The following is an 8,113-nucleotide window of genomic DNA, read 5'->3' on the forward strand; positions in this document are numbered from 1 at the left end:
CATGACCCTGTCTCAAAATACTCCTCCTACTACTACTAATAATAATAAAAAGAAGAGAGTACACAGGAAGCAGTGCTGAATAAATAAATGTATAAAACAAAGTCTGAATGTGTTAGTGCACAGTTGTGAAAATAATCTGAAATTAACATTTCACATGGGAGGTAATTGAAAGAGCAGAGAAGAAAGAGAATGAGCATATGTTCATGTTTTTGTTTCGTCTGGGAAGAAGACATAGATAATGACTATCTTTATATTTGATAGAAAATATAAGCTTAAATACGTGTGCTGACAGTTGAAAGGTGGTTACCACCAGAAAACTAAAAAAGATTTGTACAAGTTTCAGAGCCTTAATGGGAAATGCGTGGATTGAAGAAAACCTGACTCATGCCATCAGAGGTGGGTGGGAAAGAATTACAGGGAAGAAGTAGGAAATCTGATATATGTAAAAAAGGAAAAATAATATAAAGTGAAACTGCAGGACTCAATCCAAATATAACCATGATCATAATAAACAGGGATGGATTAAGATTCCTTTAAAAAAAGATAGGCTTTCTGAATGGGAAAATAAACATAAAATCCGGACATACAGTAGTGTAGGAGGCAGCTTAATTAAAAACAAACAAAATGTTGAAAATAAATGGATACATTTGATATGATTCTGTTCCACTATCCAATCTAAGTAATGGTCAATTATTTTATAGATTGTTCTTCAGTTTTTTGTTTGTTTTTTTTTTTTTTTTTGAGACAGAGTCTCCCTCTATCCCTCAGGCTGGAGTGCAGTGGCGCGATCTTGGCTCACTGCAACCTCTGCCTCCCAGGTTCAAGCAATTCTCATGCCTCAGCCTCCACAATTGCTGGGAGTAGAGGCGCCTGCCACCACGCCTGGCTAGTTTTTGTATTTTTAGTAGAGACAGGGTTTCACCTTGTTGGCCAGACTGGTCTCAAACTCCTGACGTCAGGTGATCCACCTGCCTCAGCCTCCCAAAGTGCTGGGATTACAGGCATGAGCCACTGTGCCCAGCCTTCAGTTTGGTTTTGTCCAGTGTTTTCTCATGATTAGACTGAGGTTATGCATTTTTGGCAAAAAAAAATAATCAGAATTGATGTAAGTTTTCAGTGTGTCATGTTACGGAGTGCATGATGTCTTTATGTCCTGTCCTGGTGATGTTAAATTTGATCACCTCGATTAAGTGGTGTCTGTTGGAATTCTCCACTGTAAAATTATTATTTTTTCTGATCCAGGAAAGGTTAAGCAAGAGTCTGGCACCATTTTAAGTCTAATAAGAAACATTTACTATGTGATTTCTCTGAAGCCTGCTACCTGCGGGATACATGTGCATAATAAAAACTTTGGTCTCCTCAAGCCCTTATCCGCGCCCAGACACTTCCTTTCTATTCATTACAGGTCTTGAATCAGAAAATCTTGGAATCCACCTACGACCTGGAAGTCCCCCACTTTGAATGGAATCCCACCTTTCTGGACTAAGCCAATGTACATCTGACATGTGTTGATTGATGTCTCCTGTCCCTGTAAACTGTATAAAGCCAAGCTGTCACCCAACCACCTTGGGCACTTGTTCTCAGGACCTCCTTGGGGCTGTGTCGTGAGCCATTGGTTAAATGAATAACTCTTTTCAAATATTTTACAGAGTTTGACTCTTTTCATGGACAATAATTGGTGCCCTACACGTGGGGCCTCAGAAAAGACTCAGAATCCTTGACGCAGTTGCCCGAACCCGGAGCTAAGGTACCAGCGGGGCCATTGGAAGCCCTCCCTGGCTTTAGGTTTCTCCTCCAGTGGAACCGGTGAGTCCTCTGCAGCTCTGGACCTTCCATTTGGCTGTTGGTCCTTGGTTCATTCTGAGCTGTTTCTCTATCTCCTTTTTATTTTTCTCCTAGGAAGTTGTTGTATAGGATCCTACTTTAGGTTGGGCGGTGCATTCTAAATGGTCTTCTCCACTGCCCTTTTTCCACCAAATTAATCTCGATTGGCCTGTGAGTACGTTTGCGTGAGAGACTGAACTGCCACTTTTGTGGCACAATTTTGAATTGCCAAATGAGAGGCTGACCTCCTCAGCTTGTAAAAGAAAGGGAGTTTTGCTCCTCCTAGCCAAAAAACACCCCTGGGTGGCAGGGGTTGAGTGAGAGTGTCTGGGGGATTGACTCCTGCCATGATGTGCAGTGACCCTACAGGGAACCACACAACAAAATTACTTTTAAGAGGCTCATCCAGGAGACAGGTGTAAGAGCTGATCACTTGTTATGTTGAGCCCTGTCAGAGGTCTAGACCTCTGGAGAGAGAAACTGAGACACGTAAAAGGGTAGAATGACTCAGTGGTGACACACAGTGTAGTCCCTCTCACAGCCAGCACACTTCAATCCACCCTACTAAAACCCAGGCCACAGTTTAGTTCCTTATTTTTTAAAAAAGTGGGAGACATAGCATGTAAGAATGAGGAAAGGCAGAGAGAGCGACCCCCATTTGGGCACCCCTTTTGGTTCTATGGTTCCTCTACTTGCAAGTATTTGTGTAAGTGGGAAAAGCTTGAGGGCATGCCAGGTGAAACAAGAAGCTTCCTTGTTACATATTATGTCTGTGCTTGTTCACACTTTAAACTGCTGCACACATTACATCAGAGAAAATTCCAGCCCAAAGGTTAACCTGCAACCATTCAGTTCCTAAGTCCTCTAATTTTGCTATTTTCTTTTCTGCCTACTTTAAATCTTCTGTTTACTTTTTGTTCTTTTCTTTTCTTTTTCTTTTTTTCTTTTGAGACAGAGTCTTGCTCTGTCACCCAGGCTGGAGTGCAATGGCGCGATCTACTGCAGCCTCTGCCTTCCAGGTTCAAGCGATTCTCCTGCCTCAGCCTCCCCAGGAGCAGGGATTACAGACGTGTGCCATCACGTCTACCTAATTTTTGTATTTTTAGTGGAGACAGGCTCTCACCATGTTGACCAGGCTGGTCTCGGACTCCTGACCTCAAGTGATCCCCAGCCTCGGCCTCCCAAAGTGCTGGGATTACAGGCGTGATCCACTCTGCCCAGCCGATATGTTTAATTTTTAAATGCCACAGAAGGAAACAGCATGTTTGGGTTGGTGCAGGGCCTGCAGCTCACTCACTATTAAACACTTGCAGATGAGTGTATGGGACCCAGATGCACAGGAAGTTTTTTCCTGAGGAAATGGCCAGCCTGGTGGACTGGGTAAACACCACTACAAGGTCTGTTTATCCTGAGAAGCGGACTGCCCAGCCCTGCCTAAAAAATGCCAAGTGGAGCACCCCAGATAAAGCAGCTGATGTGCTTCATATGCAAGCCATGTGGGATTGGCTTTATGATGGCCGGGATATTCACCAGCTGAATATGCCCATTACCCAACGTATTAGTCCATTTTCATGCTGCTGATAAAGACATACCCGAGACTGGGCAATTTACAAAAGAAAGAGGGGTAATTAGACTTACCGTTCCACGTGGCTGGGGAAGCCTCACGATCATGGTGGAGGGCAGGGAGGAACAAGTCACATCTTACATGGAAGGTGGCAGGCAAACAGAGAGAGCCAAGCGAAAGGGATTTCTCCTTACAAAACCATCAGATCTCATGAGACTTATTCACTACCACAAGAACAATATGGAGGAAACCGCCCCCATAATTCAATTGTCTCCCACCAGGTCCCTCCCACAACAATGGGAATTATGGGAGATACAATTCAAAATGAGCTTTGGGTGGGGACACAGCCAAACTATATCACCCAGGTCATAGTGTGAAAGGAAAATAAATCTTACGACCCCAAAATCACTAAGCCAAGGGAAAAGTCAAGCTGGGAACTGTGTCAGGCAAGGCTGCCTCCCATTTGATTCTTAAATAAGACAGCTACAAAGATAAGAAGCTACATACCCCCCTCACAATTGGTGCTTAAGGAAATTCTTTGTACACAAAGGACAGATGGAACTCAAAGTCATCCTTCCAAGGCTCCCCTGAGACAAAAGCTTATCTGATAACTTCTTCTGCCCCTTTGCTTATGTAAAAGTGCAGATTCACGGAGACAGCCTAAATTGTGTATTCAGTGGAAAGCTGATCAAGGACTCAAAAGAATGTAACCTTTTGTCTTGTATCTACTTCGAATCCAAAAGCCCCCACTTCAAGTTGTCCTGAATTACTGAACTGAACCCATGTATGTCTTACACATATTGATTGATGTCTCATGTCTCCCTAAAATATATGAAAGCAAGCTGTGCCCTGAATACCTTGGGCACATGTCATCAGGACTTCCTGAGGCTGTGTCACAGGCGCACGTTCTCAACCTTGGCAAAAGAAACTTTCTAAATTGACTGAGACCTGTCTTAGATATTTTGGGTTCACAAGACTCTCAGTGTATTAATGATGTTAGCTGAAGAACTGTGACGTTCATACATTTGGAAAGGAAAGCTTTATTTCTATAAATGTTGTGGTTCAAGGGTCCCCTTCTACAAGAGCACCCCAGGTGACATTACTCTTGCAGAATCAAACAATGGTTTGAGAAACCTTATCAAATTTGCAGTTGTAGCTTTCCCTCGTGGGTCTTACAGATGCTACTAAAAGACTAGGGTGTCAACGAGAAGAGACAAACTGTAAATTTTTTAAAGAGGTTTATTCTGAGCCAGATATGAGTGACCATGGCCGCCCATGACACAGACTTCAGGAGACCCTGAGAACATGTGCCCACTGTGGTATGAGGACAGCTTGGTTTTCTACATTTTAGGGAGACATGAGACATCGATCAATACATGTAAGATGTACATTGTTTCCGTCCAAAAAAGGTGAGATAACTCAAAGTGGGGGATTCCAGCTCATGGATGGACAAGACACAAAAGGTTGCATTCTTTTCGGTCTTTGATCAGGATACACAATTTACATGTGACGGGGGTTGGGGGGTGGGAGTGGTGGGTAGAGTAATAGTGACTGATGCCTGTTCAGTGAATCTGCATGTTTGCGTAAACAATAGGGCAGGGGAAGCTATCAGATATGCATTTGTCTCAGGTGAGCCGAGAGGGCTGCCTTTCACTTCTATCTCTCCTTTGACCCACACCTGTGAAGATAAGCCAAGGCGAAATTGAACAGAACTGTTTTAGGATAAAGATCTTGAGTCCCACAAAAAATTTCTTTGTGGGCAAATTATGAAAGAGGTATGTAGCTTTTTGTTTTGTTTTGTTTTGTTCGTTTGTTTTTGTCTTCATAGCTGTCTTATTTAGGAGAAAATGGGAGGCAGGTTTTTCTAATGCAGTTCCCAGCTTGCCTTTTCCCCTTGGCTTGGGGATTTTGGTTTCCTTTCACTAATTAACAAACAAAATTAATAAATTAACAAACAAAAACAGGAAAGGGAAAAGTGGGTCAAAGGGCTCATGCCAGAAGGGTGGAAATCTTTAGATAATTATTTTGTTATTATTATTAATTTTTTTTTTTGAGATGGAGTTTCACTCTTGTTGCCCAGGCTGACATGCAATGGTGCCATCTTGGCTCACTGCAACCCCACCTCCCAGGTTCAAGCGATTCTCCTGCCTCAACCTCCCAAGTAGCTGGGATTACAGGCACCTGCCACCATGCCCAGCTAATTTTTTTTGTATTTTTAGTAGAGACGAAGTTTCACAATGTTGGCCAGGCTGGAATCTTTAGATAATTATTAAGAAATGAAACAAAGAAAAGGAAAATTGATAGAGTTAAAACAAAAGACTTTACAACATGATCAAAGGTTGGGTGGGCCACAGGGAGCCCTGACTGGTCCCCCAACATTAAGGGGCCCCATGCCAGTTTTCATTTGCCTCAGATTGGAGAATTTTAAGAAAAATTGAGGCTGGGCATGGTGGCTCATGCCTGTAATCCCAGAACTTTGGGAGGCCAAGGCAGGCGGATCATCTGAGGTCAGCAGTTCGAGACCAGGCTGGCCAACATGGTGAAACCCCGTCTCTACTAAAAATACAAAAAAATTTGCCAGGCATGGTGGCACGCACCTGTAATCCCAGCTACTCAGGAGGCTGAGGCAGGAGAATCGCTTGAACCCAGGAAGCAGAAGTTGCAGTGAGCCGAGATCATGCCATTGCACTCCAGCCTGGGCAACAAGAGCAAAACTGTGTCTCAAAAAAAAAAAAAAAAAAAGAAAAAGAAAAAAAAAGAAAGAAAAAAAGTTTTAGAGCAGGAATGAAAAGAAGGAAAGTACACTTGGAAGACGGCCAAGTAGCTGACCTAAGAGATCAAGTGTATGGTTGACCTTTAGACTTGGGGTTTTATAGGTTGGCATGCTTCTGGAGTCTTGTGTCCCTTCTCCGCTGAGTCTTCCCTTGGGGTGGGCTGTCCACATGCACAGTGGCCTGCCAGCACTCGGGAGGGGAGCATGCGCAGTGTGTTTACTGGAGTAGGACGCATGCTCACTGGAGGCGTTCTTCCCTTACCGGCTGAATGTTCCTAGAAGGTTATAGACCAGTTAAACTCCGCCGTTTTGCTTCTCAGTGTACATGCTTGAGCCCACTCGCTCACCTCCTGAGATCGTATTGGGAAGCTGCTGACCACCAGTGTTAGGTGTTTTCTATTTCCTGGGAGACGGCCTTTCCCTGGTGCTGACTGTGACCAATTATTATTTTAGAGACAGTGTAATAACCACCTGATGCTCGCCTGACATTCCTGGTGGGGCTGGGGAGAGCCTTTCCTGCCCTGCTTATGCCTGACTAGCTACCTACTGTAACAATAACTGAACTCTTTCTACCAATTTCCAATGAGAAAATCTATGCATCTATCTATGACCTGCAAGCCCCCACTTTGAAGTGTGTCACCTTTCCTGGCTGAACCAATGTCCATCTTACATGTATTGAGGGGTGTCTTGTGTCTCCCTAAAATGCATAAAGCCAATCTGTAACTCAACAGCCCTGGGCACATGTTCTCAGGATCTCCTGAGGGCTGTGCTACGGGCCAGTCGTCACTCATATTTGTCTCAGAATAAATATCTTACAATAGTTTACAGAGTTTGACCCTTTTCATCAGCAGAGGCATACACTCTTGCTATGGGATGTTAACTGAAGCTAATGGAAATAATGGTGTCCAAAAGAGTTCCGTGATGAAACATAAATGGTTCATATAGGACGTGCTACCTGGGGAATGCAAAGATAATATACAAGGAGGGAGCCTCTTTTTCCTCTTCAGACTGACTCTGTAACTATGTGAGGAGCTGCTGGATTTTACAGTGCCTGATAAATAGCTCTTTGCATGTGAATTGCAGTTCCAAGGTAAACAATAGCATCTTGTTTGGAAGGCTGTTGCTCTGGTTAAAGAAGCATTAAAGACTTTTTTTTTCTTTTGAGATATTTACAGTTTAGAGTGATTGGACAGCATATGTTATTGTGAGCAAAATTTACCTTTCTCTCTATCTGAGTTCTCCACAATTTGGAAACTATTTCTGACTATTCTCATTTTTTGTCAATATATAGTGGTTTGCATGACTTTAGTAAGACTGTTTTCTTTTGAAATAGGACACAGCTGTGGACACTGGTTATTTGACCAAGGCTTTGACTAAAATAATGTGCTTTCAGGTAAAGTTCCAGCAAAGCCAGCCTGAGAAGAGCCCATATGACCAATCAGTTCTTGCTGTGCTTTATGCAAATACTCAAGTATAATGAGCCTAAAACTTATTTTGCAGACGTATTGGCCTTCCTATACTTTTTCTTCAGTAGAAAAGGAGGGCTAGAGAGACAGAAAGTGGTTTCCACTATAACACACCTGTTACTAGATTCCAGCCCTGACCTTTGTTTTTATTATTTACTTATTTATTCATTTGAGACAGGGTGTCTCCCTCTTTCCCAGGCTGGAGTGCAGTGGCGCGATCTCATCTCACCGCAACTTCTACCTCCTGGGTTAAAGCGATCTTCTGATTTCAGCCTCCCAAATAGCTGGAACTACAGGTGCGTGCCACCATGCCCTGTTAATTTTTGTGTTTTTAGTAGAGATGGAGTTTTGCTATGTTGCCCAGGCTGGTCTCAAACTCCCGGTCTCAAGCGATTTGCCTGCCTCGGCCTCCCAAAGTGCTGGAATTACAGGCGTGAGCCATGGTGCTCGGCTGTGACCTTCGTTTTTAAATGCAGATGGAATCAT

This window comes from Nomascus leucogenys, chromosome X (assembly GCF_006542625.1).
Source record: "Nomascus leucogenys isolate Asia chromosome X, Asia_NLE_v1, whole genome shotgun sequence".
Classification (NCBI taxonomy): domain Eukaryota; kingdom Metazoa; phylum Chordata; class Mammalia; order Primates; family Hylobatidae; genus Nomascus; species Nomascus leucogenys.